The following is an 8,453-nucleotide window of genomic DNA, read 5'->3' as shown; positions in this document are numbered from 1 at the left end:
CCATCTACGGTGCCTGTCTCACCCCAGCATTACTCTTTAAAGAATCTCATTTCTCTGGTGCATTTAATGAGATCTAGTTGACAAGAGCTAAGGTGTGAGAGTGTACACGCCTTGGCTTCTTCTTCTTCTTTTATATATATTATATATATATATATATATATATATATATATAAACAAAGGTGGTTGGTAATTAATGAATGATAAAGTTGGATTGTAAACTTAGGTCGTGATATCCAAGAATCACAAACTTCACCAATTTAAAAAACCACACCTTCATAATATGGTATATCTCATGCACCGTATTAATGATCTCATATTGTAGAATGAATATCACGCTAATGAAGTTCATGTACACAAGGCGCTTAACTGCCATTAATATGACTATATGACGTAGATGGTACCAGGTAATTGCCATTAATATGAGATAGATGGTAAACAAAGGGCTCATCCATATTTCATGGAAAAAACTTTGAAACGGGCATTCCGCTTCAAAATATCAGAGGGACCCTCCTCTTTCAATTACACGTGGTGTATCTAGGGAGGTATCTCAAATATTAATGAAAAGGTACAAGTGAAATAAATACGAAAAGCAATGTGTCTAGTAGTTAAGAGGGTTCCTTCGAAATTTTGAATTCAAAGTTGGACTCCTAATTCATAGATTCTCAATCAGAACTCATCATCATCATAGTCATAAACTTATACCAAAATTGGGTTTGGTTGAAAAAATTATGTTCATTCAATCTTTTTTAAATTTATTTCTCTAATTAATTTGACTTCTTCATTCCTTTTGATCTTCGTCTCTGCTCTTTTAGAAGCTTCATCCTTGGATGTTAATGAAATTTTTTTTGGGACTATTAAGAACTTTCAATTCATGGGACCATTACAAGTCAAAAAGGAGTTTTTAAAAGCTCAACAGGGGTCATAAAGGACAACGAGTAAGTCTAATGGAGACTTGGTGAAGAAAAAAGAGAAATCAAAACATAAAAGAAGGCCATGGCACATGGGTGGGGTAGGTGGTAGTTGTGAACTTATACCACATAATGTAGTCTCCCTCCTCGTGTATCAAAAAGGTTTATTTATACTTTCAAATATTGATAAAGGATTTTTGAAGATTACATAGTAAAAAGATTACTTTTGTAATTTTGAAAAGAATAATGATTTTCTGAATCCCCCTCTACTATCTCGACGTGGCATGCGACAGAATCGTAGATTTCCTTTCTTAAAATACATAATTGCACATGTTTACGGGGATGTGCAATTGTTCATCCCAAGGAAAGAAATCTAAAATTCTATCACATGACATGTCAGGAGAGTAGAAGGGGAGTATGTTAGAGGTGGGGAGTGAGAAAATCACGACTCTTTTGAGAACTAAGCATCGTGATTATATAGTCATGAGTTGCAATTTTCTTGGTTTTTTTACTAAATTGATCTTAATTATATTAAATTTAAATATAAAGTGGGGGCATTTATGGCTACTCACATTTTGGGGCCGACCAACTTCTACTCCGCTTTCTCTCATTATGATAATAAAGATATATATGAGAAAAGGTTGCATGACTGAAGAATGTAGGACCTAGATCGAGGTCCTCAATATTTTTAGTCATATGGATTGCCATGATGGTTTAAACAACACTTCAACCCACTACAAGTAAATTAAATTTGAAAGAAAAAAAACATAAGAAAACATTTTATTTGATCAAATCTAAGACTTCGAAAATAGACGGTTATTGAACTCCAAAATTTAAAATTGAAATCCAATTGTGAAAACAAGTCTTATTCCTTTAAATTTTTTTTAAGTTATTAGAATTTTATGCTCTAAAACCATGTGGCACCCGATTGTGTTTTTGGATGCTACATAGACATGAGCTCCTAAATAAGTGGTCCTTCAAACCATATAACCAGAAACATGCAAGACAGAGCTAGGCCCCAAATCCATAAAAAAACCCAAAGAAAAGTTCCAATTCGAAAAGGTCCAAATCCAGGGAGGCCCAACTAACCAGGTCCATGCCTAAAGCATGGGGACTAGGCTAGAAAAGGCGTCAGTCTGTTCCTAGTGCATGGATTATGCTTAGTTTTGCTTGATCTGTCCCCTAAGCAAAGACTAGTGCAATTTTGCAAGGGTCCTTGCCTTGGGAATTGAACGGTCCGAATTTTGTTACAGTTTTTTGGGAATCCTCTTCCCTATGTGTTTATAGATTTTGTTAAGGTGTTTCTACACCTCAACCTCCTTAATCACTTAGATTTCCCCCATTGTCTTGAGACATTTGAGAAGAAATTCCTTCTTTTGCCCACCCTCTAATACTCCACATATCCATTCGTATTTGATTTCTCAAGGGTTGAGACCCATGTGCTCCCATAACTCCCCCAGAAATATCTTAGGAGCAATTTACCACCTTAACCTCAAATTATCCAAGTCTAATATGATGGCAAACAACTACTAAGACCCCGCCATTGCTGGATAATTCTATGCCATTTATTAAGGTCCTTTATGAAAATTGATTCTAAGGTTATAGAGGTCCTTGCCTATCAAAATAATTCTCTAAAACTTAGAGAGCAATCACCTTCTTGACCCCAAGTGGTTAAAGTGTATGAGAGGGTAATTAACCCTTAAGGCCCCCTAAATTTTGATAATTTCTTGTCATTGCCAAGTTCCTTATTGATTTTTTTTTAATTTTATCTTTTTAAGGTTTTGGAAAACTCTATCATTCAAAGAATTCTCTAGAGACCTTGAAAGAAATTTACACTCTTAACGTTTGATCATTTTGATTGGTAAGACTTATTAAGTTCTATTTGACTATCTCAAGGATCAATGAGGTTTTGTTACTTGAAATTATTTATATGGACCATTATATCCCAAGGATCTTGAGAGACCTATAAATATAGGAGACTCCTAAGGCTTAAAAAACGTTCTTTCAACCCAAAATTATGTTCAATTATCTTCTCAAAATCCTTCAAACCTCAAAACTTTGTTCGAATCACTTTTCAAAGTCACTTATGTTCGTCGAGGTACTTGTGTATAGAAAAAGAACAAATAAAAATAAACCTTAAGAGAGGGTCGAATCGAAATGGATGGTTGGGAACACTCTAAACATCAAAAGTGGCTAAGTTTCCAGTTTCAAAAGAATTTAAAATCAATTTGGAAGAGTTGTTGGATTACAAATTACAAAAATAAAATAAAATTTGGGAAAAACTACAAATTAAAGCAAGGAATTAGTGAAGGTGAATCCATCCAGGACAATAAACTGTAAGCTATAATTTCAAATCATTTCAAGTCTTCTCTTATTTCAATCCATCTTGACATCTTAATGCTCTTGGATCAAAGATAAACCATTGAAATTCTCCATTAAATAATAGAACCAAGTTTCCAACTATAATCACTTAATTTTTAATAACTAGATATCAAGGTTAAGCATAAATTAACTTGAACTCATCTAAGATTAATCATCTAGATTAAAGATAACTAGTAAGGAAGAACGTAAGCAACGATTAAACCTTTAAAATCAATTGAGAAGAATTTGAAATAGAGAAATTTTAGACTCCCCAAATTATGTAGTTCATCCTAAGAGCATTTTCAAAAAGCTAAGTATCCATCATGGAGAAATATTGGTTAGAGAGTATACCCCATTCTTGAGGTAATCATCACCATTGTAAGTCCATAATAAGTTCTATTAGAGCATTAACAGGCATCATTTAATTAAAAAACATCTTTGCATACTCATCATTAAGTTTATAACATTTCCATATTATTTTCATGAAGTTAAACACCCACCATGGTAAAATTTTGTTTAGAGAGTATATCCTCATCATCATGAGTACATGACAAGCTCCTTAGGAGCATGCCACACTCACTCATGCTAATTCTAGGTGGAGATAGCCAAGTCATAAGAGAAACAGTCCAATCCAAAGAGTAGCCTCCCAAATCTTTTCCACCACAAAACCATATCCACTTTCAGTGACTTTTGGGTACATTCTTTCACCACGTACATAAGAATGTTAGAATCCAAGAGAGGTTATCTTATGAGGTATCTTTCCAAGTTTTAACTAAACAATAAAATCCCTACTGAAGGCAGCATTTAGTTTACTGACATGCACTCACACAAGGTTCCAAGCTTTCTTGCATTTTACACATTATTCATTCATCTTCGTACCATTATACAATGCATCAAGGGTCTTAAACCAAGTTAAACAAATCCATTGGGTAAACTTAAGTAAAAAATTTAAAACTAGTAGGACCCCACACTACGAAGCTTTACTTTACAATTAGGTAACCACCGAGTTGGTGGGTAAGATTGGGTGCCTAACACCTTCCCCATCATTCAACCGAATCTCTTTATCCATTTCTAGTGTTAAGACCAGCTAGGAGTCACTTTTTTTCTATAAAAATGAATTTTTTAAAAAAATTATTTTTTTAGGTGATCATTCACACTTTGATTTCATGAATGGTGGTGACTCTAAACCGAAGTAGAATGAAGGTTTTGTAAGTGAGACTTACATATCTACACTCAAAATTCGTTATTAAAGGAGGTGTTTGAATCATCTTTTCAAATATGATTCCTATAAAAATAAATTATTACATAAAATTCACATGTGGATCCACTCACCACCATATTATATAACATGCTGTTTATTCTTTGACATATTTTTGCTGCGAAATTTTTTATATGAAACTACGACCATTTCGATTGATACCTTTGAGGGGCTATATAAATGCTTGCTTTACTCATTGTTGAGCGCAATTTTCCTCGAAACTTATTATGGAAGTTATATTTGGGTGTGCATTTGTTAAATTACACACATTAATGTAAATCACTTTTTTGCATGTTAAAGTTCTAGATGACTTTTTTAATTCAAAATTATTAGAAGTTCTATGGAAAATGCTGGAATGATATAAATGGATACACAAAAGTGACACAAATGATGTGGTGGGACGCACATGCTTTTTACTCTCGTGGAAAAGCATCTACGGTTATGTGCATGCCACCACATCATTATGTCTCCCTTTGTGTCACCCCAGCACGACTCAAGTTCTGTGTTTCTTTCTGATACAAAATTTGATTTTTATGTTCGAGTCTGAAGGTTAGACCACCGACTGACCGACCTGATGCTTGAGGTATCCCATCATACTAGCTGGTCAGGGCCCACTACTTGTAGGGTCCTGATTGTTTCATAGACGAAGTCTGTTTCATGGTGTGGCATATGTGATGCATGTGTTTCCACCATACAAAAGGTGGCCCAATTTACAGTCATAATTACTTTTCTTTTATATCCTTCTTGTCTCATTATCCCTATTATTCATGTATATATGGTTGGCCTGGAAGAATCATTCTAAGACAAAGCCAGCAGACTTTAAGAAGCCAACATCTCTCTTGTCTTAATTGGTATTCCTTTCGATCTTTTCAGTCCTCTCAACCTCTTAAAGTCAAGAGCATCTTAAATTCATAAAATCCAATAATGCCCCATTCAGATAGTGAAATGGTTTGACCTAAGTTTTCAATTTATATCAATCTATCGAACAAATTTAGAAATAAAAAAATAATGACTATTTATCAAGAGAAGTGATTCCTCTAGGCATAACTTTTATATTGATAGGTACAATTAATGCACTACTATACAGAGTAGGGATAGTTCAAACCTAGGTTACCTGGAACAACTGTTTCTTTCGGTTCAAATTTAGATTCGTGGTTCGTCACTCTAGAATGATTCCAATTCGTAGGGGTAGGTAGAGATAACTCCTTTAAAGGGTTGGGGTCATGTGTTTTCTTCATGAGTCATTCTTAGGAGTTGAGGGTTCTTGACTCTATATATATAGGGTAGCGTTCGACTGACAATCTTAAGACTTTAATATTGATTAACAAAATTTGTCCTATATGATTTAAATTTTTTGGATTGAACTGATTTTTTTGTGAGAATGATCTCTATAGTGAGGAGATCATCCTCACAAAATATCAGCCTAATTTGAAACTTCGAACTCCATCAAAAGTGATTTATAAGTGGAGATCATCCTCACAAAAAATCAGCCTAATTTGAAACTTCTAACTCCATCAAAAGTGATTTCTCTTTGTAAATCACTTTTGATAGAGTTAGAAGTTTCAAATTAGACTGATTTTTTTGTGAGGATGATTTATGATCACCTCACTATAGATCATCCCCACAAAAAATTAGCCCAATACAAAACTTTTAAGTTGTATAGATAAATTTTGTCAATCAACATTGTCATACTAAGATTGTCAGCCGAACAACCCCCATATATATAATTGAAGTTTACAAGTTCCAAGTACAATTAAAATGTAAAAAAAATTCTTAAGTTAGATAGAAATAAATTAATATAATAATAAAAAATTCAAATATAAATATGAAAAAAAATATAATAAATTAGTTAGATTCATCGTACTAATTAAAAAATTGTTGCGAATCGGTATGCTTTTGTTTGCCTAATCCAATCAAAATTCAATGAGTTCGTGGTTCCTGATATCAATCAATTGGGTACCATAGGTTCAAACTTTAGACGAGTGATGATTAAGTAAATTTTTTTATTTATTATCAAATTGGTTGGACTATGGTCAATAGTTCATTCAATATGGTTGGATATATTTACATTTTCGCAAAATAAAATTATGTGAACCTTTTTCTTAAATTACTTTTATTTTGAATCAAATATAAAAACCTCAAAAAAATGGATGGTTCATCGGTCCAAATGATTTTTTAAAACTCCAATCGAACCTGATAGGACCACAGGTGTGGTCCCATTTTTAAAAAAGGTCAAGGTTTAGGCCAGTCTCCATGAAACTCATTGAAGTGGGATTGTATTCGTTCCAAAATTCAAATAGATGAAATTTATTTTTGATCAGTATTGAGGGTTCCAATTTCAATAAGGATCTGATCCAATAATATTCAATTAAACAAAGTTCCAAATTGATAATCCATCCGACTGGTTTTAGACAATTGTGTCCTAAACCAATAGGCCCATCTTGAACTCTAAACGTATGAACCCAGGCTTGGCCTCAAATGCGGTTTAGATTGCTGGGCTTGGGTTTTGCAGATCCAACTTGATCTTCTACTATTATCTTCACTGCAAAAAAAAAAAAAAAAACAGGCTACTATTATAACATTCTTCTCTCTTAATAAAAATATATTAATTTTTAAATTCTTTGTCCCTCTCTCTTGATTTTCGAATATGTCCATTTTTTAGTAGAGCTGTTAATGGTAGATTTTGTGCAGGTCAATCTAATACCCAGCTTTTCCAGAGAACTACACCATTAATCCAATCGTCTGTACATAGTGTCTATATAATGTGTATCAATACTGTGTCAAGTATGCGTCAATGTCGTGTTATTTCATGTGTCATTATATGTACCATGGTCCTTGTACATGTCTTTGTATGTGTCCTTGTGAGTGGACCAAGTTGTTGGGCTTTAGGAATAACTGGGCTTGAAAGTTGATGTTTCTTTCTTGATATGGGCCAAAGAAATTGTAGAGGTTGATTTTGTGATAAATCGACCTCAATCACGATTTCACCATTAAATCAACAAAATAATAGAACAAACATGGAAAGATAGAGAAGACAGATTTTTTACATGGTTCAGTAAACGTGCCTACGTTCACAGGTTTGGAAAGCCGTTTCACCATAAATCTCACAGTTACATGGCCTTCTCACCTGATACCCTCCGTTTTTTATTTTCTCCCCTCTCTAATAGGGATCGCACCAATGCATATTCCCAACCATCACAAATTATGACATAGACTCTCCCGCTTGGGGAGATCTTAGGCGAGCACCCCTCCTATGTGCAATGGAGGTTGCTAACCTAGGCCCTGGACCGTCTTGAACACCCATTGACACTGCCCAGGTAAGTGTGGGTGCGCCCTTGCAGGTGGCCCTGAGGAATTAATGCTCATAATGGGTATTGAACTCAAGACTTGCGGGCATTAACCGCTTATCAATCCGAAATTGCCATTGAGCCAACCGTTCGTGGTTTATACACTTGAAGGAGGGTTGTTGATTTGGTGCCTAAGTACAACTTTCACCATACATGTGGTGGGCTTCCCATACCGTGTCCCAGGCGTACAAATTGCCTATTATCAAGCCCATGAACTCTGTGTTGTCCTGTAAGTTGCCACCATATTAATCTAATTGCTCACCATTGCCTTCTTGTATCACTTTGCATGCGTGTGTTTGCTTAGATTTCCTAAGCTTACTTACTGGTTGGATTAATTTGTCTATTCTAACAAAACTAATTGTACAAAAAGTTAACCTAAAATAATTATTAAATGGACATCTCAAGTTTTTCAACTTCAAATGAACTTTTGGAGAAATTATGAACCACAAAATATGTTGAAATTTTGTGCAATGCTTTAAAAATCAGATTGACGATCGAACCAAAATTTTGCTCAATTACTCGAATTAGGATCCAACTGAGCTTCAAATCGGTCAAACCGATTTCTATAAATTAAACAAT

The 8,453-nt window shown here is 34.2% G+C and overlaps 1 non-coding gene across 1 annotated transcript; it reads right to left on the bottom strand.

The window, feature by feature from the left end:
• Positions 1-7,690: 7,690 nt before the first annotated feature.
• LOC147409344 (U1 spliceosomal RNA) lies at positions 7,691-7,852 on the bottom strand. The gene has a single exon (XR_015175709.1). It is a non-coding gene; the product is annotated as a U1 spliceosomal RNA (small nuclear RNA).
• Positions 7,853-8,453: the final 601 nt, after the last annotated feature.

Source organism: Akebia trifoliata, chromosome 2 (assembly GCF_017979445.1).
Source record: "Akebia trifoliata isolate Shusen 1 chromosome 2, ASM1797944v1, whole genome shotgun sequence".
NCBI lineage: Eukaryota > Viridiplantae > Streptophyta > Magnoliopsida > Ranunculales > Lardizabalaceae > Akebia > Akebia trifoliata.
This window is presented reverse-complemented; position numbering and strand designations above follow the sequence as displayed.